Here is a 23599-nt window from a genome sequence, read left to right on the forward strand (position 1 = left end):
TAGGCCACTTCAAACTCAAGTTGAGCTGAGAATTTGCTGGGGCTCAGACTTGTTGCTGTAGGCCAGAGGCCAAATGGCCTCATGGTAGCCATCAGAGCCTGACAGGACAACCAGGCCTTCCCCTCTGTCTCTGGGATAATATGTTCCAGTCCAGTATTCCCAAGTCTTAGGATTTGGGCTGGGTCTTCTTTATTTGCTATGCCACCTTTAGCAAGTTACTTCACTTCTCTGATCTTCATTTATTTCTTTCCTTGTAATACATGACTATTTTGAGCCTTAAATCAGAAAAATGTTGGTGATATATGCTTTCTAAATAATAGTCTGAATGAATGGAATTTGGCTGGAAAATATGCTCCTAGACCATGTGTCTGATCTGGGGGAAAATAGTAGTGACTGAGGGCTTATTGTGTGCTGAGGACTCTTGTAATTTGCTTAATCCTTGCTCTTACTCTATTTTACAGGAAAAGAAACTGAGACGTGGAGTTTGAGTAATTCATTCAAGGTTACCAAGTTGGTAAGTAACAGAACTGGATGTGACTGTGGCCGTGTGTTCTAGAGCTAAGAGCTTCAGCTGAGTTATCTGAACAGTTTCACAACAGCTCTAGAAAGTTGAGGTAAGAGAAGGAACTTCATCCAAATTTCTCTGCCAGTGAGAGGCTGTCTTCATCTTTTCCTATAACCATATAATATAATTTACTGTAGATTGGGGAGCATATAAACAACACAATTTTACTTCTCATACTTGTGGAAGCTGAGAGTCCAAAATCATAGTGCTGCAGATTCAGTATCAGGCAATGGCCTGTCCCTGTTCATAGATGGTCACCATTTTTCAGTAACCTCACATGGTAAGGGGCAAGACAGCTCCTTGAGCATTTCCCTAATTAGGGCTCTCATTCCATTCCTGAGGGCACCACCCTCATGATCTACCTCCCAAAGACCCTCCACGCTGTCACCTTGGGGATTAGGTTTTAACATGCTAATTCTGATGGGATGTGAGGGACATAAATAGCACACTGTGGGGTAGAGTCTGCAGCCACACCCAGCAGTCTGGCCCCAGAGACAGCGCTCTGATAACCACTGTAAACAGGCCACTCTCGCAAGGCCCCACATGGAAAACCGGCCCTCAGTTTCCTCTGCCCCTGACTACCATTTCTCCTTCTGCCTCCTCCTCCCTAGTCTTGCTGGTCTCCTTACCACCTCTGCTTGACTAGTTAACCTCTAGAGAGGTTTGGCCATCTGTGGGGAGGAAGTTATGCAAATTCTTAACTTTTGTTTAAACTGGGGTATAATTTATGTACTATGAAATGCACACATCGTAATTGTACACCTTGATGAATATTTAATATGTTATCTAACACCACCCATATCGGGGTATCCGACGTTGCCTGTAGTCCGGGAAGCTCCCTTGTGCCCTGTTGCAGTTAGTACTGCCCCAGAGCTGACCACTATTCTGACGTACAGGAGTGATCTAGATTCACGCTTCTAACTTGTCCAGCCCCAAACACACTTACTCAACAGAAGCTGAACAAAGTTGAGATAAAAACTAGCCCTTCACATAGCAGCTGATCCTGTGACTCCACCCAGTGGGTTCTGTCTTGGAGTGAAAGGAAAGGTAGACACAGATCTGCCCTCCTTCCTGTTGGTCTTTGTTCCTGTGACTTTTTAGAGTGTGAGAAACTTTTACCATTGAGTGTTTGTCACTTTGGTAGTTGTGAATTATCAGTGAACATGCCTTCCGAGTCATGCCAGCTATTTCTTCTCATGTTCTTTTTTTTTTTTTTTAAAAATTTATTTATTTATGCATACAGAACTGGGGTACAGGTCAGTGGTGTCGGGGCAGGGAGAGGCTTCACCAGAGACAGAGTGGGGAGCAGAACAGGCAGATCAATGAAGTACACTGCTGAGGGAGCAGCCCTCTGGTCAGGAAAGGTCTGATATGCCATGTGGTCACCTCCGGAGCAGGGGATCAAACCAGCACTGAAGCAGCTGCAGCCAGCCTGCAGTGCTGCGTCCTAACCCATTGCGCCACCAGGGAGGGCCCTCGTGTTCTTCTTAAGAGACCAATTCCAGTGCTGGCGAAAACTGACTTAACAGGAGATGGGTTGTCAGCCTCCAATGTGAGACCTTACTATGGGATTTTCCAAGAGACTTTGACTCTTCAGTTTCCACATCTGTGATGACTTTAGAAGCCAGTATTTGAGTAAGAGGCAATTGTACTATTCACAGAACTCAAGCATGGTTCAGTAATTAAATTAGATTTGGGAATCTGTATCATTCTGCAGCAGGGAAGACTAAGCTGATTTGTGCAAGTCCTTCCTGATATGAACAGAGTTGACTACCTATCAGAACTATATTTGGGGAATGCATCAGGAAAGGATGCCCATGAATGTCAAAAATGAAGAGTAAAGTTAAGGCAGATGGTCATGTGAGCTGAAGCCAGTGCTGCTCATGGGCTTTCCCACCAGGTATAAGCCATAGAGCCTTGGGGTTAGGCTTCTAGTGCCATAGTCAGTCTAGAAATGAAGCCTGGGCTCAGGATGGAATTGAGCACCCTAGAGTCTCAAACATCACACTTCTTCAGGAAGAAGGGCTAGGAATACTACACTGGCTGAGAAAATAGGGAGCTTACTGTGTGCGGAAGAAGTCACTATCAGAAATGAAAAACCTGGGCCCTCCCCGGTGGCACAATGGGTTAGGACGCAGCACGGCAAGCTAGCAGCAGCTACTTGAATGTGAGTTCAATCCCCTGCCCTGGAGTTGACCCACATGGCGCAGCAGACCTCTCCTGTCTTACCTGCTGCTCCCCTCAGCAGTGTACTTCATCGATCTACCTGTTCTGCTCCCCACTCTGTCTCTGGTGAATCCTTTCACCACTCCTGTACCTCTGGCCTGTACCATAGTCTGTATACATAAATAAATAAATCTTAAAAAAAAAAGAAATGAAAAATATGTGTTAATGGAATTGTTTTATTGTCTAATGTGATGTGAACCTCTGCATGCTGAAAATTTAACACAAAAACTGACCTAGTACCCTGGAAAATCCCTTGACAAAAAACCAAATCACTCTATAGGGATATTTCAACAACCCAGCCCTAACAGGTTTTCTCAGAAAAAATCACCTCCCCTGAAAAGGAGTCCACAGGTAAATATGATAAATTTCTCAGGAATTAAACTATTTTGAGTTGGAAGTATAAAACTATCTAAAAGAGACTCTTAAAAAGCATATTTATAATGATTGAAGACTAAGGTCAATATCAAAGATGTAAAGAAAGATAGAAAAGAACAGTATGATTTGATAAGCAGCCAAATTGAAATGAAGAATAGTTAGTGAAATTAAAATCCAACAGAAGGGTATTTGCTAGATTAGACAAAGCTCAAGAGAGACTTAGTGAACTGGAAGGCAACAGCAACAGTTACTATTTTGTCAGTGCTTACTATGTGCTAGACACTGTTCTGGGTACTTGTATTAATTCACTTGAAATTCAGATCAAAATTACAAGGAAAGTATTATTACCCACATTTGACAGATGAGGAAACAAAGGCATATCAGTTTGATTCACCTGCCCAAGGTCTCGCAGCTGGAAAGTGATGAAATGGAGTTGACTCCAGACTGGTGTAGCCTAGACTCTGTGTTTGTGGTAGGAAATCATCAAGGATAAGCACAAGGTGATATTGAGATGAAACGATCAAGGGATGGTAAAGAGCATAGAGAAGAGAATGAGAAGTTACTGAACAGAGGGACTAGGAGCAGGTGGTAGTAGAGCACTTTAGGATCAGGGAGCCATTCACAGCTGCAACCTGAGGTTCCAAGAATTGGTCACCCTACGGAAGTATGCAGTGCCGGGGTTGGGTGGCTGGAGCGCCTTGGTTTCCAACGTAGTGTGAACAACAGTCTGGTCTTCTTTTTAAAGATTTATTGTATTTATTTATGCATATAAGAGTGGGGGTGTAGGCCAGAGGTGTGGGGGATGAGAGGATTTACCAGAGACAGAGCAGGGAGCAGAACAGGTAGATTGACAGAACTATACTGCTGAGGAGAGCAGCGGATGAGACAGGAGAGGTCTGCTGTGCCGTGTGGGTCAGATCCCTGGCCGGGGATTGAACTTGTGCTGCGGAGGGTGGTGATAGCTGCATAGTACTACGATTTAATGCCTCCTACCACCAGGGAGGTGCAATAGGCTGGTATGTTTGACAATGATCTCTCTGGTGGGAAAAACAGAAGCCCTGCTTTGTAGCATTTGCTGATTTCTGTGGTATAAATACTCCCACCGTGACCATGTCAGACCACCACACACAGGCCTGAAAGAGCAGATCTGCTCTCTTACCCAGTCAGAGCCAGCTGCGCACACCGGTGCCCCGGCCTGCGTCCTGCTTCAGGCTCTTGTCTCTGGGTTGTGCTGGAGTTTTCAGGAAGCAGTGACGCCACGCGTGATCTTATAGTATCAGGGGGCATGAAAGAGACAGAAGGGCAGGAGTGGAGCTTGCCCTCCTTCCTCCCTTTGCATTTAAAAAACAAGCAGAAACACACTTGGTGGGTGTGGGAGGAGAACCGGGCATGCAGCTGAGAATGGAGAGTGCCGTTTCTCCCGGGCGTTTGGCCCAGCACCCACACTGCAGGCGCACATACCATTTGACTTGGCGACTCTGTCTACCTCCGGGATTTTGTCAGTCGCTTTATCGTACAGTATCTCTATTGTTACACATGGATGTGAGATAGCTTGTGGCATTGTTTGTACTAGGTAGAGCTTGAAGCAACTGAAAAGTAGGTCAGCAGCGGAACTGACTGAAGGCACTGTGGTCCGTTCTCACAGTCGAATACTGGGTGGCTGTTTAACACCTTAGGTTATATATACGGAGAAGGAATGATCTCCAGGATACATTTTTTTTTTTTAGATAAAACAAATATTTTCATTGTACTTTTTTTTAAATGAAGTACCATTGCCTTATATCCTTATTACTTTCTTTTTAAACAGTCTAGGATTTCCCCCCCAAGGATGGTCTCCATAACTCCCCCCCCCCACCAAAGCACCTATATCCTCCTCCACAACTGCCCCTCACCCCACCACGTTCTGAGCCCTCCCTCTCCCCACAGGATACCTCAGAGTTGTGGTTAGACTCCGAGGGCTGGTTTTAAGTTTGTCTCTGTCCATCCCTGTGTTTGGTTTGTAGTCCACACAGAAGCGAGACCATGGGATATATGCTCAAGTTTAAGAAAAAGGCGATATGCAGAAAACACTATGTGTTATATTCATTTGCGGTGGGGAAAAGGAGGGGAGCTCTAAGTGTTTACACACACACACACAAACACGATTTTGCATAGATGATTGCTGGAATGATCCCAAGAAAGAAGGTAGTTTGGGGGAGGACTGTTGACCTCTTAGGCAAAGCCCAGAGGATTGTGACTCTGGGGTGGAGAGTAGCTTTCTTACATGTATACTTTTAAATATTTTTTAATTTCTCAACCTGATCATGTAGTATTTGTACGTTAAAAACAACAAACTCATTAACAAAAAGCTTCACTTGGAGCTTCCTACCTGAGAGCCCTGCTCGTTTGGAGAGAGGTGGGCTTGCTCCTTCCTAGCAGACAGAAACGGAGGTTTCTTCCGTGTGTGCCCAGCCCTAGGCACTCCCTCCCCACGTTGTCTGGCTCAGTCCCAGTGCCCTGTAGTTCTTTCCATTACTGGGCTTTGCCCGGGCCAGGGTAGCTGCCTGTGTGACATGAGCTAACCGACAACCTCATCATCAGGAACAGCAGAGGTTAAGTTGTCCCAAGTCCTGTGGTGGCAAGTGAAGGCAGTGAAATTCAGCAGCCATCCTCAGAGTGTTCTAGAAATTGAGGTGGCCCAGTGGCTTCTTAGAAATCCACATTGTCTATAGCCATCTCCAGCCTTCCTCCGGCCACTGAGCCCACCACCTCTCTTGAGACCTCATGGAAGTATTCTTCCAGGAGTCATTTTCCCAGCTGGGGGATGCTTAAATGCTTTGCTCTGGAAAGCTGGAGCCACGTTTCTGGACTGAATGAACCACTGGTGTGTTTAGAAACAACAAAGGCAAGGTGGGTTTGTCCTGCGGTGTCTCATTTCCAGACTTTTTATCTTCACAACTCTTCCGTTGAGTGTGCCTCCTCGACAGTCTGAGAGACACTAGCCTCTGTTCTCTCGAGGAGTGCCCTTGGCAACGGTGGTGAACCCAGAGACGTGCTTAGCGTTCCCGTCATTTTCTGCAATCAGTCCCTTTCCAGCCCATCATGAAATATTTCGAGGAACCTGAGGCATCCTCTTTCTACTTTTTATCGCTTGGTAATAAATTCCATAAATAGGTTACTCAGCTTGAAGAACTGTTGTTACGATGTGATTTCATCAAGAGTCATCCAAGTGGATGAGACAGCTGGAGTGAAAACTCAAGAGTTTCTGGAATCAACATCACAAAAACTGACCTGGATTTTATTGAAGAGGGTCCATCATCTGTAACATTCAGATGAAATTTCTGCAAGGGAGGGAGGGCGGCTTGACCCTGGCATTAGGCTGTCTATTGAGATGTTATCTGTGGACTTATCCGGAGGCCCGCTTAAGTGCTTAGGTATCACTGCCCTGAACGCCAGGTGGGATGCAGTGGTTTTAGTTTACTGTAAAATGAATATGTGTCCACAGTAGTATTTTGACTCCCTCAAACAGTAATTCTATCTCCCTGGCCTGAATGGAGCTACAAACTAGGTTCAGATACCATTGCTAGGGAGGCTCTTCCTGGCAAGCCTCACCCTGCTCGTGTTGCTATTGAAAGCAGTTATCTTGCTGATTTTAAATCAGTTTGGTCTGTAGCTGTGTGCACATCAGGATTGGCCTGGGAAAGATGGCAGAGTCGCCTTCTTAACCGGCACAGCTCACATGCAGCCGGCTACAGCACTTGAGATTTCATTACTCAGGATTCTTTTGAGCTCAAAACAGAATCCTGACTCACACTGGCTTCTGCAGAAAGAGGATTTGCTGGTGTGTGTAATTGAAAACTCCAGCGATGCCACTGAAAGCGTGGAAGCTTAAAGGACGTGGCTAAGGTTTATTGCACAGTTCTTCTCCAGCTCTTGGCGTTGCCTACCATTTCTCTTTGGATCGTGATGGCAAGATGGCTGGCAGCAGTTCCAGCAGAAGGAAAAAAGGCCACTTTTTCCCAACAGTTCAACAAAAGTCTCAGAATTGAGTCTTAGTGTTTCTGATTGGTCTTCTCTGGGTAACAAGCCCATCCCTGAACCAATCCCCGTGCTAGGCAAATACGCTGCTCTGATTGGCCAGCCCAGCTCCGAAGCCCGCCCCCTGGGGAAGCTGGGGTAGGGTCTACCCCTCGCTGCGCTCAGGACTGAGAATGAGGAAAGGCAGCCTTTCCCCAAGACAGTCTGGGGAAGCTTGTGAATGGTGGGTAGGCAAAAGCAAGGGTGTCCAAGATAGTGGGTGCTTAATCAGTGTTTACTCAGCTAATGAATTAACAGATGAATGAGCAAAGGAGCGCGTGCTGCTGATTCTGTGAGCTGGTTACACAATCCCGGAGTGGGGCTTTAACAGATGGAGCTTTGCGGAGAGGAGGGATAAAGGCGAGCTTTGAAAGCCAGTCCTATAAAGATGACACTAAATTAGCTGAAATATTCAACAACAGGAGGCAGATGAGCAGATGATAGCTGTTTCCAAGTGTCTGAAGGGCATTCATGGGGGGTGATGGGAATGGGGTTGGGGGTGGGGAACGTGGCTGGGTCCCGACTTTACATGCTAAGTGTTGGGCTACTTATGTTCAGTTGCCATCACTCTGCTTTTATTTTCATGAGACAACGAAGTCCAAAAGTGCACCAAAAAGAGAGAGAGGAGAGTCCTCCCATCACTTTGCCTCCCAGAGGTAGTTGTTACTGATATCTTGGCTCTTTCTTTCATTCTCTTTCCTTGTAATGCGTTCAATTTCTCATTTAATCTTGAGAACTGGCTTTGTCAAGAGATGAAGCAGCAAGGCTCAGAGTGTTTAGGGGCGGACTTTCATTCCCACTCATAGGCTGCAATTTTGGGGACCCAATTCAGTCCACACCTGTCAGCCTCATAAGCTTTTCCTCATTCCTGGCTCTCTGGTTTACCTGCTGCATAACCTTCGGTCTGTGTACTAACGGGTAGGGTGTTATTACAGTTTTATTCAGAGAATGCTGACTTTGTCACTTGTCAACCCGCTCCCTGATTTTTATTTCGGTACTCAGGAGAGGCTTCCTGGCACGCTTTCTGGCTGCTAGGAGTAGCCCAGTGATGAAGCAAGGTCTCTGGGGTGAACAGCCCAGCAGCCTCCTCATCACTGTAGAAGGTTGAATCCACAGCCTCCAGGCGTGTGCCGATCTGCACTGCAGCTGGTTGAACTGGTCACACCCTTTCAGGAAGCAACCTGCAGAACCAAGAGGAAGCACACAGCCAGGTTGCTGGAAGATCTGTTTTGTATGTGTTCCCTGCCCAAGACATGCATCCTTCCCCAGCTGACTCTGCTGGGTGACCCAGGGTGTGGCTGACCCAGGGTGTGGGTGACTCTATTTCTGAACCCATACCAGAGCCCGTAGTATGAAGCAGGATTGGCCAGCGGGAGGGACGGCTGCGTCTCTTATGCAGCTGACTGAAGTGCTTTCACTTGCTCCTGTCGCCCTGGGACAGGGGTGTTATTACCTTCAGTTTTCAGGGGAAGAAGCCGAGGCTTGACTGGCGCTGTGATTCAAGTTCAGGCCTGTCTGATGGTTTCAAATCCCACGAGCTTCCTCTTCATGCTTTTCTGATCTGAACACATTTGGGTAGCCGGGTTTTAAAAGGTTCTGAAACCCCTTTGATTTGGTGAGTTACATTCCATGTATACTCAAAAAAGTAGTTGATGAGAGCCTGTCTAGAAACTGATCGACCCAAGGGTTTACCTGATGACCCTTGCTCCCAGGGAACTTGAAGTCTGAGTTCAAGCACTGAGGAGCACAGACCCTTGCTCAGCAAGTTCTCCGGCCATGCCCTGGGTCACAGCTGTTAGTGTTACAGGGCAGGGAGAGAGGGGCACCGCTGAACCCCCAAACCTGCCTGCTCTAAATAGGTTCTGCCATCCTCCGCATCAAGACAAAACATATAAGACTTTAATGAAAAGGGACTTTAATACAGTGAGGCTACAACACAGAAGACAAAGAATATAATTTCTGAATCAAACACCCGAAGTGACCCATCCCCTCGTGGGCAAAAGTCCACCCAAAAGGGATTGGCCCAGAGCAAGGCCTGAAATATCGCCACAGTCTAAAAGCACCTTCTGGCTGGGGCCCATAAAACAGGGTCAGAAATGGCCAGACAAATCTGGGAGGAAAAGACCACAATGAAAATCAAGATAAACACTTCCATAGTCAGCCTCCCCACGGGTCTCTTCCCCACGTCTGTTTTAACCAGCACAGGGCCAAGAAACAAGCACGGTTTCTCCTTCACATGCTCCCTGCTTCATGTGGCTTCCTCAGGTCTCCTTCAGGCTCTCCATCCTGCTGCCTTCTTCTCAGATTCCATCTCTTTTCTTCTTTTCTCTGCTCAGCTCCACCCTCCACCCTCCTTCTGGGTGGGGCAGGGAACCTGGAACTTCCCCTAACCTGGGGACCCCCCCCCAGTTACATTGGATGTTTTGAGTGGCAAGGCACAGAAAGCCCACTTCAAGTGAGATCATCTCCCGCTGTAGTTGGTTCCCATAATAAACAAAGCGGGAGAGAGAGGCACATGCTGGAGCAGGGCACCAGCTTCATTTTCTGAATCTCCCAGTCCTGCTGCCCATGGCTTCCTTTGTCCTTCGGCCGACTCCCTGCACAGCTCAGAGGACTGCTAGCGGTCTGCCTGTTGTGCCTTGTTCAGGCCGGGAGACACTGCTTGGCATTGTGCGCTCACCGTAAAGGAGAGCTTGTAGGAGGCTCTCAGAGCCCGTGCTCGTTTGCTCCAGACTAGGGAGAAGGAGCTGCCTTCCCCACCACCTTTGATCAGAACTTCAGAACTTCCTTTGGGCTGGACCATCTCAAGACACCCTCATCTCTCAACCCATCACAGTGGCAGAGCAGAGGGGAAAGCAAGATGGGTCCAGTGAGGACATACCCTGGGCCTGGGCTGAGGTGTAAAGGGCTGGTGGGAGAGGATCAGAGTGGACTGAAGAGCTCACCAGTCTCTGCGAGGCAGCGTGCAGGGTCTGGGTAAAGGTGGAGGCGGTCATATCCCAACTCAGGAAGCTCGCCTCTAGCGAGCTCCCCGACACCGTGGTCACCGGCAGAGGATGGACGTGCATGTTTATTGAACGCTTGGTCCTTTGTGCTTCTCATATGCCACATGGGTGCATAGTTCCATGTCACGGAAGACACATTCAGAGGGGTTCACTTGCTTGTCTCAGTCCCACACCTGGGAGGAGAGTGGGGTGTCCCGTGGCTGGGGACCTCACATTCCTTCCTCCCCTTTTATGTTATTTGTCGAGAAAATAGATTCTTAAGAGACTCTCCAAAGGATCCTGCAAAGGCTCCTCTACAATAAGCAGGGCCTTGGGAGTAGTTACTGCTTTTCATTTCAAGATTTTATTAGAGAATCCCGCCTGCCTTTCCCCCTTAACTAACTTGAGATGGGAGGAACAGTCCTCTCGCAAGTCCAGATAAGCAACAGATAATTGAATGAGCTTTGAGAAAAGCACAACTATTGTCAGCTCTCAGTGTATCAGAAGAGGTGGTTGCATTCAGATAATTCTACAGAATGATTTCTCTTGCCTTTTGACTTTGCTGCCGGAGGCTGCCATTCGCTTTGAAAGTGGTAGCCTAAGTATTATGTAATGTAGACAATGCTTCTTTCCCTGGGGGCTGGTTAGCTCACACAGAATACATTTCTTGGTAAAGAGTTTATGTAAAGCCCTTCTGATTCCTAAATTAAACTCCCAAATGAGAGCAAACAAGCTGGATTTTCTGGTTTTCTCCAGACTGGAGAAACAAAACACCCAGTGGAGCCCGAGAGGATTTGCTGGAGACCATTTATGTGCTGGTGGCAGAGGCAGGACCCACGGTGTGAGGCCTGCAGCCCAGGGAAAGCGTGCTCCTTTCTGACACCCATCAGATGTGGGGTCATCCCCGCCCGGGAGATGTGTGCCACAAACAGGCGTCCACGCGGGATACCTGACGCGCTGAAGCCTCTGTCCTTCAGCTTGGATGCTGTGCCTTTTGCATTCTGTGTTTGCTTGCTGCTTCCTCATCAGGTTCTTAGTGCTGAGTATTAACAGACCTATCCGGACTTCTGTTGGGTTGTCTGTTACATTTTGGGTCCTGGGGTTAGAGAACTCAGCTGAGCATGCTCTCAAGTACTTGGCAGGCCCTTCTCTAGCCGAAAACTACCCAGCCTTCCCTTACCAGTGTACATTTTTGGTTCTGATTTACTCAGGACCTGGCGAACTTGATCAGTGAGTCCTTGGAAAAGGGTGTGAAGTCAAGGTCAGTAGGAGAGGACAAAAACCCTAGGGTGACACGAGTTAGCGTGTCAGGTAAAGATCAGATACAGGGCGCTGACCCCAGAGGGTGACACTGTGGTTGGTATTGAGGGACTCGGGCACAGCATGGCCAGCTGCCCCTGACCTATGTGACAGCACCGTCATAGAGGCAGCAGGATCCTAGGGGCTTGGGAGCGGGCCAGCTGGCACATGCGTGTCTGTCTGTGGATGCAGGTGGATACTGGTGTGTGGCGATGAGAATCTTGCTCCTCCAAGGCTGTGCATGTTGGAGTCACCCAGGGAGCTTTTAAAATAGCAAAGCCCAGGCCCCACACCGGATGAGCTAATTCACCAGCTGGGGAAATACCAGCGCTAGGAGCACTAAAGTTCTCTGGGTGATTCCAGTGCAGACAAGTTCAGGAACTGTTGGTCGATGAGGAAATGATAGCAGTAGTATCTTGGTGACTCCTTGAGAAGGAGCAGGGAGAGTGGCAGTGCCGTTGGCCATTTTTATCCCGTAGGCCTTCTGCTGTGGGCCAGAGGGGAGTGCTGGAGCTTTAGCAAATGTCTGCCCTGTGCTGCAGCCGCATAAGACAGCCTTTTAGGGAACTGGACAGGGAAAGGAGCATCATCACTTTTAAACTGATGGTTTTGGGGTAAAGTTCAGAAAGGTGGAGTTTCTCATCTTATTGACCCTCCTCTTATTGACCTTCTGGGGTCGTCGATGGGGCAGAATTTAGGGGCTGCTTGTCAACATACCTAAAACCAGCCCGTCCTGACAGGCAGCCACGCTCTTAACAACCCCTGTGGATTCAGGAGTCAATATTCAAAAGTACACTTTGCAAAGTTATAAATTGTGGGTGAGTTTAGATCGGCTGCGGCTTGGAAAGAGAAATGAGTGTAGTAAACCAAGCCATTAATCTTGGGTTGGTTGATTCATCCATCAAAATCACTTTGTATGTGTTTCAGGGAATCAGGTTGAATAAATTAATAAAACATTACTTTGTGTTTTTGTAGCGCTTTTCTCAGTGGGTCACTCGATGCTTGACAAACCTGATACCAGTCTTCCTGACACATCTAGGATTGTCAGCCGTAAGTAGGGCAGTGTGTTACAGAGAGGTAAAGCAGGAACTCAGTTGCATTGAAATACTCATCCAGTGTCCACGGGTAGAGCTGATAGGGTCTTGCTGGGTAGGGAGGAGTTTGGCTGGAAAGTGTGAGTGTTGGGAAGGGTGTTAATAGCAGAGGGAACAGTATGGACGAAGGCTCTCGTGAGGAACTAGTGTTGATGGGAACTCCGTAACCTGTTTTGTATTTGTATCAAAAAGATATCTTTCCTCACTCTTAGGGGTGATCAGGAAATCCCAGAAATCCTTCTTTTCCACTTATTTCTTCCTCATTCAGCCTATACATCTCCTATCATTTTTTTCTTTTCTAATTTGGAAGACATTTACATGTTAGTAATGAAGGGGGCCAGGGAGGATAATGCTTTAAGTGACCTTCTTTACCCTGAAAGACCACATCAGACACCACACCAAAGACCGCGCATTGCTTATGACTAGAGAACTTTTACAGGACTCTGATCCCTAAAAGATCCAGAACTTTGGATGTGAACTCAGTGGCTCTCTGACAATGTAGATGAGAACCTCTTGGACCTTCACTCTGACTCAGAGTCCAGAGTCCAGGCCTGTGGGACTGTGATGTCCCCGCCACCCCATCCCTGGCCCCACCACTTTCTTTTTAAAAAAAAGATTTATTTATCTATGCATACAGAACTGGAGTACAGGCCAGAGGGGAGGAAATTAAATATTTCATCAGAGTCAGAGCGGGGAGCAGAACAGACAGATGTACTGAAATACACTGCTGAGGGGAGCAGTGGGCAGGTTGGGAGAGGTCTGCTGTGCCCTGTGGGTCACCTCCCTGGCCGGGGATCAAACAGCAGCTGCAGTGGCTGCAGAGAGCTTCATAGTGCTATGCTTTAACCTCTTGCACCACCAAGGAGAGCCCCCACCTTTTTCTTGAGTGTGAAACGTTGGGTGAAGGTGAATTCCAAGGTTCCTTCCGCTTCTAAGGTTGCTTCCGCTTCTAAAATTAGGTGACTCATTGAGAAACTCTGGTGCAGGCGCTCATTCGTCCATGTGGCCTTGTCAAGAAAAATGCTAAGAAATAGAGTCATGCGTGCCACAGACGTTACACTGAGCCGGTGGCCCATCCGCTGCATCCAGACTGTGTTTTGAGGGGCGTCTGCTCATAAAGCCAGTGTCCTAACCTGAGGCCAGCACCAGCCTGTGAGAGAGGAGGCCAGTGAGCCAGCTAGCTGCTGAACTTGGACCATACTGGTTGTCTCTTGGAAAGGTTTCATTTTTGGTTTGTTTTTTTTCTTTTTTCTTTTTCCTTTCAAGCCTTGTGAAGTATCTTTTGAAGCCTCAGAACTCAAAACTATGAGACCCTCAACTCTTTCTGTGCACTTAGGTGATATCTGGCTTACTGCCCATTGTTCTGTCTCCAGCTCTGTGTTTCAGTTAGGTGAATACACAGCCAGTGTGTGTCTTTATCGTCGTTTTGGCTACTCTGGGTAGAGTTTAAATCTGACCTCCTCCGGCAGCTTATCTGATCACTTGGCTCCTGGGTTGTTGCCAGGTCGGGACTTCCCAGGAGGATGAAGGGCCCGGGCCTGGACTGATGCCATCTTTTTGGCCAGCTGCAGCTGTTGGAGTGCCTGCCTGGTGCCAGGCAGGGTGCCAAGCAGGGTACCAGGCTCTGTGTGAGCCCTGGGGACACAGTGGGTTGCGAGCTGCCTGGCCTCTGCCCTTGAGCTCCTGGTGTTCAAGGAATTGCAGAGATCTCCACGTGACTACAGTCATGTTGGTGCTGTGAGCGAAAAGCACAGGGCCCCCAAAACTCCCGCAGCGGGGACCTGACCTGGGCGTACAAGTGGCAAATGCACGGTGGGATGGAGGCGTTAAGAACTGGAGGCAATCCTGACGGCGGAGCAGACTGGCACCAGGAGCGGGGCCCAGGGGGTCCCCATGAGCAGCGCTAGGGTCCTGGTGATAAAACTCAGTATAGGCCTTCCCAAGACATCTTCCCCACAGGCTCCTCCTCTGCTCACTCCCAGAGCCAAAGGGAATTATTTTTCGGTTTTCCAGGCTGGGTGTCCTTACCTCTCCATTGGCAGGTGGATGTTGCTGTGTGTGTAGCAAGACAAGGTAGCAAGACAGCGCACCTGCTATTCCTTCACTCCCTGGGGGAGTGGGGGGAGGAGCCTCGCTGTCCTCAAGAGCTTCCTGCCCCCACTCCCAGCCCAGTATGATCCCTGAAGAATTGTGGCTCAGCTGGTTAATGAAAAGGCTAAGAGCTCCCCAGTTAGCCTCCCACGTGGCTGGTCTCTCCCGCACCCCCAGCAGCAGATCCAAAGAAGGCTGGGGTTGGCAGGAGAAGCAACAGGCCCCTCTGCAAATCCACCCAGGCTCCTGTGGATGGAGGCAATTAGTGGGAAAATTCTAGCCCCTGGGAACAGTTTAATAGGTATTAGCTTGTCAGCAAAAGTTTAGTGTAAATTGGTTCCTCTTTTCTGCGTTTGTACCTGGTTTTCTTTCTGCTGGTCTAACTGTTTCCATTCCTAGAGTCATATTTGCTCCGGTCCATCTGGCCCTTTTTCTGACGGTCAGGTTCACGGCCTGGGTCATTTCTGCCATTTTCCTCTTGTCCACACACCTTCCATTTCCAGTGCCCCTTTTAGAATCAACAAAACTTTTTCAGACGTTGAGAGGAAAATACAATTATTTAACTGTACTTATTCTGTCATCCTTGGATTTTAACTTCTCTGATCCTACCTATCATTTCCCTATGAGGAACATATTTCATATTAATGGCATTCTACTATATATTCATTTTTATAATGTGCTTTTTTTTTTTTTAAAGATTTATGCATACAGAACTGTGGTACAGGCTAGAGATGCGGAGGGTCAGAGGACCCACCAGAGACAGAGTGGGGAGCAGAATAGGCAGATCGACGAAATCCACTGCTGAGGGGAGCAGCGGGCAGGTCAGGAGAGGTCTGCCTGCCATGTGGTCAACTCCGGGGCAGGCAGGGATCGAACTCATGTGGAAGTGGCTTTAGCTTCTTAGTGCTGCGCTTTAACCTGCTACACCACCAGAGAGGATCCCTATAATGTGCTTTTTAAATGTAATATCCACAATGTTCAATCACCAAGTGTTAACTGAGCTTCAGGTGCTAGGCGTGGTTCTAGGGCTTAACACACAGCTCTAGTGAACAGAGCAGCCATAAGTCTTTTCAAAGCACTTCTGCCTGGCTCCTGGAGAGACCATAAACATAATGCAAATTCTGTTACACAGTGGTCACTGTTTTGGGGAAAACTGTAGGGTTAAATGTTGAGAGTGTTAATTTAGGAAATATTTTCTCATGCTGCTTTCTTTCTCCGTACTATATAAATTATCTTTGATATTATTTGATGATAATTTCTTTAGGAATTTAGGACTATAATTTTCAAATCTGGAGAGGGCTTAGAAATCCTTCGTTTTTGAGATGAGGAGTCAGATGCAAAGCAAAGAACCGCCCAAGATCATAAAGGCCCGCGTGGAGAAGCAAGCGTTCTTCAATATTAATTAAATTGGTTTTCATGAACTCTGAAGACAGTTCCTTCAGAACCCTACTAGGCTGATGGTGGAAAATTTACTTGCCTTCTAGTTTTTACTATAAATAATGCTATATTGGGCAGTTTCATACAAAACCACCTTAATGAAATTAGCATGTTAACGGTAACAGCATCGATTTAAAAAAGGACTACTGTTTCATTTGCTCGACATTGTGCCAGGTACTTTACTTGAAATAATTTTGAAGAAACCATTTTCAAGCCATAATACCTTCACTTCCTGATTTTTTACTGGTGAGAAGATGAAGGAATTCTAACTAGGTCTGGGTCTACAGAATGACCTTGGTCTATACCCTTCCCAGCTGGCATGTTGAAACAGCCTATTTTAAAAGCCAGCACAGATAATCTGAAATGGACATTAAGTAACATGAAGAGTGTGCCAAGAACATTGATGTTAACTGTATGTGGTTGTAGTTTTTAGGTAAAAGGGCCGAGGGTTGGCAATTTCATATGTTTCACGTGTCATTACAGTTAATCTTCATAGTAAGTGGATTTGGTGGTTTGTGTGTATTTGACAGTTGAGTAGTCGGATGTTTTAGATAGAGTTTGGGCACTCGGTGATTTAGTGAATGTTTGGAGAGAGAAATGAGCAGGCGTGAAGCAAGCAGAACTAAGACCTGGCTTGTCTCTCAGTGGTTTTGTGACCCCCAACAAGACACTTTAAATCCCTCAGTTTCCTACCTGAAAGTGGGAGTTATAAAATGTCTCACACGATGTCGTCGCAAAGATTGAGTGATCAAATGGTGGAAGTGATTTTGTTCAAAACCAGCAGAGACCGGCTTGCCATCCGAGGTGTTGGGGTAACAGCTCCTTCTGTCGTCTCTATATTTCACACCAAACTCAAAGTCTTTTTTAAATGGCCTGGATAAATGAGTGACCCTCAATGCCAATAGGGTTTTTTATTTTTTATTTTTTTTTTTATAGATAAGAATTTGCTCTGACGCCATGGGCTGCCATATAAGATGGGTGGAACTGTGGAGTTTAATCTGTCAGAGTTTCTGAGTCACAGTGGGGTGAGGCCCAGAAATGGAGGCCCACCCAGCCATTTCCCTCCCTTCTATCTCTGATTTTATGCCTTCTTGTCCCCTCCTCCTGGGGCCCCTGCCATGCCTGTGAGGGGGAGGGGCGTGGAGGGAAGTGGTGGTGGTGGTGGTGGGGGTATCTCTCCTTCCCACTGTCAAGATATTGATGCCTCCAACCCTCCTGGGTCTCCAAAGGGGGTGGATGGGTAGGCACAGGCTTAAATGCAAGAGAGGAACTAAAGCTTCTAGAAGAAACTTCTAGAAACACAGGAGTACAAAGGTGTACCACTCATGACCTTAGGTTGGGCACTCTGGAATGCTGAGTCATCCTGCTGGGGTGGAGACACTTCACCAGGTGGATGTGGCAGACCCTTCCAGGAAGGGGTGCACCTGTCAGAGCTGGAAATGCCCAGTGGGCAGTCCTTTGTGCTATAGAACCACACTGTGGGCTGAAAGAGCTTGTGGAAAAGGACAGCACCCTGAATGTGCCCTCTACATTTTCTGCAGCCTGAGAGGCTGAGTGGGGTCACGGGCTTCAGGCTGCAAAGTGCTATACAGCATGCCAGCCTGGACCTGCTATCTCTCCGGGAGAAACTTTGCCTTGGGGCAGGGCTGGGAGCGGGACAGAAGGTGAGCAGAAAGTCTCCTCTCAGTATGACTAGAGTCTTGGCAAGCCAACAGCCTCTTTATTTCTGTCGCCTGTATCAGCACAGATTCCCAAATTGAACTCCGAGGCATCATCGTCCTTGCTTCGTCATACTTGAGCTTTTCCGGCTGCAAACAATTTTGCTTCTCTAATAACTCCAGGTGGTGAATGGGCGGTGGGGAGAACAGTTCTGCAGAAATACTGTCCTAAAGCAATACAAACACAGAGGGGGAAAACTGGGAAGCTTGTCAAGAGGGAAATGCCGTATTCAAACACTTTACCTTCCGTGACACCGTGGAAACCTCCCTGGAGGGGAGGGAGGCTTGCGGCATGCTGCGTGGTGGAGCTGCTTGGTGGGGTCTCCTGGGGTCTTTAGCCATGAGGTGACTGAAGGACCTGCACTGAGGAGAGATGACAGAGACCCCTCATGAGATGCCACACAGCAGATGACAGTTCATTGCGAGGATCAGTTTGACGGGTTTAGGTTCCTCGCTTGTGTACATGTCCAGGAAGGAGAACCACGTGGCGTGGGAGGTGGAATCCTGAGTGTTCATATTTCCCTTCCTCATCTATATTTTCAATTTTTTTTTGCCACTAACATGCACTACTCATATAATCAGAGCCATGAAAGGTACCAGAGCCAGAAGCGCCTCTTCTTGACCCCATCAAGCAACTATGCATGGAAGGTCTCCTGGGGGCGGCAGACTGGGACATAGGCATGAGGTGGGGAAGACAGTCGGGCTGCTGCCTGCACTGAGCTGATGTTTCAGCGAGAGATTTTTCTGAGTTAAAATACTTTTAAGCTCACAAATAAAAATAACTGCAGGTTGTGGCAAGTGCAATGGAGGAGAAGCACTCAGATAAAGTAGGAGCCACCGAGGGGGGTTGGCTGTGGGAAGTGTGGGGAGTGTCCTTTGAGAAGGGGACCCTGACCCTGAAGACTGGGAACAGGACGGGAGGTGCAAGGAAGGACGGCCAAGTGGTCAGTGCCTCTTGCTTCATGGAGGCCGCTCCAGGGCCAGGTGAAGTCGACCTGGAGCTGCCCACCAGTGAGACATGCGTTCTCTTTGGCAGCGAGTGCGAGGCTCCTAGACAGACCTTGTAGCACTGGGGAAGAACAGTTTATGGCCCCTGAGAGATGGGTTAATGTTTTGCTAGATGACAGAAGTGAGCTGTGTTGGGCTTTGTGCTTTGGAAGTGTTGGCTTTGTACTTTGGTTCTTTTCCACCAGCAGCTCAGATGCCACCTTGCAGGCCGGACAAGCTTCCAGTCCTGCCTGGGGCCGCCCTGTCCTCTTCTGCATTCATTCACCTCAGCGCTTATGGCCTGGCTCTGGAGCCTCAAACCCCTCCCTGTGCTGGAAACGTTGGGACCGCAAGAGACTTTCCTCAGAGTTTAGTATTCCTGTGTCCTGCTGAGAGGAGGGAAGCTGTCGGTGAAAGCCCCTGTGTGCTGGATTGAATAGAGACTAGCCAGAGGGGGCTCATTACTCTCGGTACCTATATGGAGCATCTGTTTTCCAGTCGGCAGCCCTGTCTTGGGCAATACGACTAGAACTATACCAGCATCCAGATCCTTTGACCCAATAATTACATCCCGGCAACCCAGGCGGAGCTCAAGTGGGGAGAAACAAAGACAACAATGGCTGTCACAGCAGTAAATAGTCATCAAGACTTAGTGCTCTGGGACTTGAGCATATTTTCCTGTACGGTATTTGAGCGCTTTGTCACACTCCTCTGATGTGGTTTCTTAAGCCCACTTGGTAACTGGGAAATGGAAGGTTCAAAATGAAACAAGTGGTCCTAGTTCACTCTGGCAGGGTCAGGCCTGTGCCTCTGAGGGTTTGCTCAGCAATTCAAGGAAACAGTGGGAGTCAAAGAAGCAGGCGGAGGGAGCTCAACTGAAGAGGAGGGAGCTCAACTGAAGACGGTAGTTGAACTTGATTGATGCTTAGTTCTGTCGCAGGCATTTCACAGATTTGATCTGACTTAACCCTGCAAACAATTTTGGGGGATTGGAGGCTCTGAGAGTTTGACTGATGTGTGTTAGATTGTACAAAGGGTTTCAGACCCTGGCCTGGCTAAATTTGGGGTTCTGAGGAGGTTACAGCGTTGCTGAGTGAGTGAAGAGGCCAGACCCGAGCACCAGCTTGCATAGAGTAGGACTAGATATCAGAATTCTGTGGTTGATAGATTTCTTTTCACAGCTCTGCAGTTGTTACTTGCAAGAACGTTCCCGAAGCCCCTCCCGGGAGAGTTGCAGCTCCCGTGGCTTCCAGGCCACACTTTTTCAGCACCCTTCACTTACATCTTCTCTTTCTTTCCTTAACACATCTCTTGCAAAATGCCCAGAGCAAAATGAATTTAGGGTCAACCAGGTTGGCAGGGCACAAACCTTAAAAACAGCAAGAAGCGGAGCTATTTCAACGTGGTGAAATATTCTGCAGCCATTAAAATGATGAATGTGACTGTACAACTAAGGAACCATGTTAGCCAATAGTTGCATCTAACTAAAGATACCAGTGGAAGCAGTGTGCTTTGACGTGGATAAAGGCTGGATGAGAACTGGACCGAGAATCAGAAAAAATTTTAGAATCGAATGGTGTCACCAACTAGTCTGTCACGAGATCTCAATGATGGGGATAATTTTCGAGAAATGTGTTGAAAGGTGATTTCCTTTTCCTGTGCCACTGAGGGTAATTATACTCGTCTTGCCTACTCTATAGGTGGGGTACATGGTACCTGTCACCACTATTTTTGTACATGACTGTTCAAAGATACTGTACTGTATGACCTGTATGACTGTAGTCGGTGAAGCTTCTCTCTAGCTCCAGACTCACCTAGTGAAAAACTCCTACAGATTCTACATCAGTATGTATCTTTTCCCTGGTGCTCCTTCTTCCTCTTCACTTTGCTACAGCAGACTCCCATCATCTGTGGTCTGGACCCCACAGCTCTTCACTGGTCTGCTGATTTCCATTCGCTCTCCCAACATTGTCCATACTGGACACCGTGGTTAGAGTGATCTTATTGTACAACACATCTGATTATGTCTCTTGTTACTTGCAAGAAAGTTCCTGAAGCCCCTCCCGGGAGAGTTGCAGCTCCCCTGGCCTCCAGGCCACACTTTCCCAGCACCCTTCACCTACATCCTAAGAGAAGCTCCTACTAGCTTGTTAACTTCAAGAGGCAATGTCAGACTCCTTAGCTCCAGGCATGAGTCTTTCCAGTTTCATGTCTCCTTAGCTCCAGGCATGAGTCTTTCCAGTTTCATGTCTCCATTGCACCCCAGCATGTGACGAACTCCCCTTTCTCTGCCCAGGTGCCTTTTCTTCTTGGTCTTTTCCCTATTCCCCCACCCCCACCCCAATACACCCTGTCTTCAGGATCAAGCTCAAAGGCCCCATTGTCTTCCACCCCACAGCCACCTCAGAAGACTGGGCTCCTCAGCCCTCCTGAACTACAGCAGACCAGGAGGTGACAGCCCTTCTTCCCTCGCTCGCTTCTGAGCCTCTCTCATCCCATATTTTACTCTTCTCCACCCTACACCCTCAGCACAGCTCCTAGGACATTACAAAAAGGTAGCAGTATGTGTTGATTGAGTTCACTGAAGAACGAAACAATAAGAGTCTTTTACTCAATTTCTACAGCTGAGTTAGTAATAAAGAGCTCAAAGAAAACAGCATTTAAAGAAAGTAACAGGGGCCCTCCCTGGTGGTGCAGAGGGTTAAAGCGCAGCATTAAGAAGCTAACGCCACTTCAGCATGAGTTCAATCCCCGCCCTGGAGGCTATCCACGTGGCGGAAGACCTCTCCTGGCCCACCTGCTGCTCCCCTCAGCAGTGTACTTCCTCAGTCGGTCTGTTCTGCTCCGGCTCTGTCTCTGGTGAATCCTCTCACTGCCCCTGTACCCCAGTTCTGTATGAACAAATAAATAATCTTTAGAAAAAAAGAAAGTAACAGGATCTAGCATTTTACAAAAGTGGACAGAGTCAAGGTATGCAAATGGAGAAACAGGCAAAATGATTCAGTTGGGTTTGAATCTGGATCTCTCTCATACTGAGCCTCAGTTTCCTTATTTAGCAATGAGAGTGGTGATAGGTGGCTGAAAAAGCAAGAGGAAATGCAAGGGCACATAGTAAGGACTTAAAAAACCACTCCCTGGTCGTGATGATTAAATTGCCATGGGCAGCCTACTTTTATGTAAGCATGAAAAAAAAAACTGCTTGTTTTTTTCAGTGTAAAACTTTTAACTCATTGACCTCAGTTGAAATGTGATTACATTCAGAATAATGAAGAAAGGATTATGTAAGAATGAATTGGGCATTTCTCTCAGGATCTTGTTCTCTGTCTTGCTGTCTTGCCCCCATGGGGCAGAGATAGAGCTTTACTCCTGTGTTCTTGGGATGTTCTCAAGGCCCCAGAAGGGACAGTCCACTCTTCCTACAAGACTCCTCCTATTTTGTGGAGCAATCCCTGGACTGCTTTCTTTCCTGAATTGTAAGCAACGCCTGGCTTGTATGGTGTGCCTATGGTATTCCCAAGATAAAATTAGCACCAGTGGATGAAAATTACTGGGCATCAGATTTCTGCTTGGTGTCAAAGAAAGAGGTTCATCACCTGTTAGACGCTGGCAGTTGTAATCAGTAGCCTACGTCCCATAATCACAGGCGTTCAAACTAACCTGGATGTTGTTGTGCGGAGGTGGGCTCTCACCTATTTGACTAGAACAGGGTTTCACAGTTAGGCACCCTGGAACCATAAAACCCCTGACATTATATGCAGATCTGTGTGCATGTGAGCCTTTCCCTGAGAGAGGAAAACCATAATTTTTCATGGGATTTTTTTTCAGTAGGGCTCTTGCCCCCCAAATGTTGAGAACAATTTACTTGCATACTGATGATCTACTCAGCTGTCAAACTGAAAATACCCTCCCTGGAGAGGTAACATTGCAATTGCGTACACTTGTATGAAAAAATCTGACTCTCATAACAAGATTAGGATGAGTTAGCTAGTTGGGATTTTCTGTTTTGGTCTGTACATTTATATTTGAAGAATGAAACGGGAATAGGGAAGTAATACCTGATTTCTGATCATTTAACACCTCCCAAGGGCGTCTCCGCGATACCATCGCAGGCGATAGCGGTGCTGCTTTCCTCTGGGGCCCGTCGGAGTCCCCGGAGAGTGAGCTCAGTACCTTGCCAAGGGGTAAAGCCAAGTCCCCCAACGCAGCCCTCCCCGGAGCAGGGGGCAGTGGGCGCAGCCCAGTGGCCTGGTCTTCCAGTCCTGAGTTCTGCTCATTTCTGAGCTCGCGGACCTGCGGCAGGTCGCCGCCGCCTGTGGGCCTTAGTGTCCTCTCTGCGAGCTGAGAGGGCTGCCGGACCCCCCACCCATCCAGGAGCCACCTCGGGGCGAAGGTGCTGGCCCTTTAAGTAGGGCGAGGGCCCTGAGGGGGTGGCCGCGCCCCCTTCCTCTCCCGGGGGCGCCCGCCTGACCACCTGTCTCCGGCCTCGCCCCGCCCCCTGAGGGGGAGGCGTGGGGAGGGGGCGGGGCAGGAAGGCTGAGGATTTACCTTGCGGGGCGGGCGCGCGGCGCATGCGCAGGGCCGGACAGGTCCGCGGCGCCCTCACTTCCTGGCATTCCCTCCTCCCCCTCCTCGCCGTTACCCTGTACATCCGGGTCACTTGCCCTCCCCGCTTGGAGCCGCCGGGGACACCCCCGACCCCCGCCGGGGCCACCACCGCCACTGCGGCCGCCAGCGACGAGGAGGAAGGGGAGGCGGCGGCCGAAGGGG

At 48.3% G+C, this 23599-nt stretch overlaps 1 protein-coding gene across 2 annotated transcripts in view; it reads left to right on the forward strand.

Moving 5' to 3' along the window:
• Positions 1–461: 461 nt before the first annotated feature.
• FAM49B (family with sequence similarity 49, member B) overlaps positions 462–23599 on the forward strand; it is a 99881-nt gene continuing 76743 nt past the window's right edge. Inside the window, exon 1 of one of the 2 annotated variants that reach the window (XM_004679592.2) lies at positions 462–514. The gene's annotated coding sequence lies outside the window, so the exon portion shown is untranslated. The remainder of the gene's footprint in view (positions 515–23599) is intronic. The other variant, XM_004679593.2, reaches the window with a different exon arrangement.

The sequence above is a fragment of the Condylura cristata genome, unplaced genomic scaffold (genome assembly GCF_000260355.1).
Source record: "Condylura cristata isolate star-nosed mole 26May11 unplaced genomic scaffold, ConCri1.0 scaffold00009, whole genome shotgun sequence".
NCBI classification, from domain to species: domain Eukaryota; kingdom Metazoa; phylum Chordata; class Mammalia; order Eulipotyphla; family Talpidae; genus Condylura; species Condylura cristata.